This window comes from Cyprinodon variegatus, unplaced genomic scaffold (assembly GCF_000732505.1).
Source record: "Cyprinodon variegatus isolate N-32 unplaced genomic scaffold, C_variegatus-1.0 Scaffold277, whole genome shotgun sequence".
Classification (NCBI taxonomy): Eukaryota; Metazoa; Chordata; class Actinopteri; order Cyprinodontiformes; family Cyprinodontidae; genus Cyprinodon; species Cyprinodon variegatus.
The window spans coordinates 80647-82918 of NW_015150730.1; positions in this window are offsets into that span (position 1 = coordinate 80647).

Genomic DNA, 2272 nt, shown 5'->3' on the forward strand with positions numbered 1-2272 from the left:
TATATATCATCATTGAGTTATTTCAGATTTATTTATATAGTTAGTTTTAAACATATGAAATGATTCCTCAAATAAAGTGCTAGAATTCATTTAAAGATGATCCATTCAGAGCAAACGTCAAACTGATCTGAAACTGCTATGTCAATTTGTACTGAGGGAACCCCCATGAGATGTACTTACAGAGAATTCTTTTATTACAATAGCAAGATTTTAAAAATTCACGCTCACATCTATTCTCCTACACAGCAGACTGTATTTAGAAGCTTGATTTAAAGAAAGTACAATGTGGTTAAAATGGGTAGGTCAAGTGTTGCAACTGCTCCCATATATGAGGATTGTTGCAAAAGCAATGAGGGACACTGATTTTTTTTCAAAAAACAAAAAACAAACAAACAAAAAAAAATGTTTTCTTAAATTGTCAGCTCATTCAACTAGGAATCATATTACCAAAGGGATTATATAACATTAACAATCCATTACTAATGCCATCGTATGCAAAAGTGCATACAGTAAGGATTGATTGATAGATTGACATTTTAAAGAATTAAGACAATCCATTAAGCTTCTTAAATAACATGTCAGGGGAAAACAAACTTGAGATGATGAGAAAGTATCCAAAAGGATCAAATAAATGTAGACCTGGAGAACATTATTGGTGGAGTCTAAAACAAATTTGATACCGATAAAAGATTGAATGACACCCCATAAAATATTTTTAGAACCAACACTGTGACTACTAAAGGTGAAGGAAACACTGTTTCCAGCTATATAAAATATGTTAAGTTCTTCATACAGAAAATGTGGATGTGATCACAAATAAATATGATCAATAAAAATATAACTTTTTTACCTTATTTTCAGAGCTTACTAATTGAACAATTGGTGTGTGGTTGTTGTCTTCCACAAAGGAGGTGTGAACTGAGTATGTGCTTTAGGATTCTCATCACTCTAGCTGGAAGCTTATTGGTTAATCCAACAGAGTTGCAATTATCATACCTTGCAACAGTTCCAACTAACCCCTATTTCTTCCATCTTTTGATGTCATGTTTTTATGTTATGTTTTTGTCCCTTATTCTTTGTAATGTGGTTCAATCAGACTGACAATTGCATGTACCTGTTTTCAATTCTTGTCACAGATTATTGTTTTAATCTGTAGTCTTTGAAACAATCGATATGTTTTAATCTTTATCCCTCCAATGTTATAGTTTCTTTGTAATCATAAGAGGTGAACGTCTGCTTCAGTTTCAAACAGCCTTATCCACTTTTTCTAAACTGATCAACCAGAATGTCCCCATTGTGGGACAATAAAGGGATTTTCTATTCTATTCTATCTTCATCCATCTTCCCATCAACTCTGACCAGCTTCTTTGACACTTTACTCACCATGATTCTTCGACTGAATTTCAGGAGTTTTACATTGCCTGTGCAATAGTATTTGCCTAAATAGAAACAGGGTTCAGGTGGTGCCCAGATCAATTATTAAGGGGGCTTTTACACCCACTCAGACAGGTTTGGTGGCACCACTAGTCTTCTGTGTGTTAATCTCAAAGGGCCCTGAAGCCACAGGTTCTGGACCCCTTAAAGAATGTATTCTAGATTGAAACCTTTTCTGCAATTTGCTATGAAATGCATGTGAACTCCATCACAAACTGCTCAGATCTCAGTATAAAACTACCATCTTTATTAGAGTTTTGCCTAATGCATTGCATTTCTGCTTCCTTTTACAATTCACATATTTAGCTATTTGATTTTATTCACTTATGGTCTCTTCTAAAAGCTCATATTTGACCAATAGAAAATAGTTGAACATTTAAATGTAACTATTTTTACTTCAACGTTTCCTTTGAGCTTGTTATACCTTGTCATGACTAAGAACAGCTCTTGAACGCAGTATTTTCAGACTTCCAAACAAACCAGGGAGCTATAGTAACATATGCAGAACTGGCAGCCAAAAGTTTGAGTAAGTTGATAGCTAGCCCTTATTTTCGGCTTCACTTTCTCCCATGACAACGACCCCCCTCAGCTCATTAAATTCTCATTAGGTCAGTTAATTAACCGTTAACTTAACGTCAGCTGACAGAGCGACACCCGGAGATGCGTAAAGGTATGTTTACCTCTTGTTTACCAACTTTGTTACTAAATTGAACTGTGTGAGTTAAGAAAACCTAGGACTAATGCGACAAAAGAGATTGAGATTAATTTTGTTTATGTGGGCTTTCACAATGCTTCCCCACAGGTTTAAAGTCGTCATTTTCACAGTAAATTTTGAGAC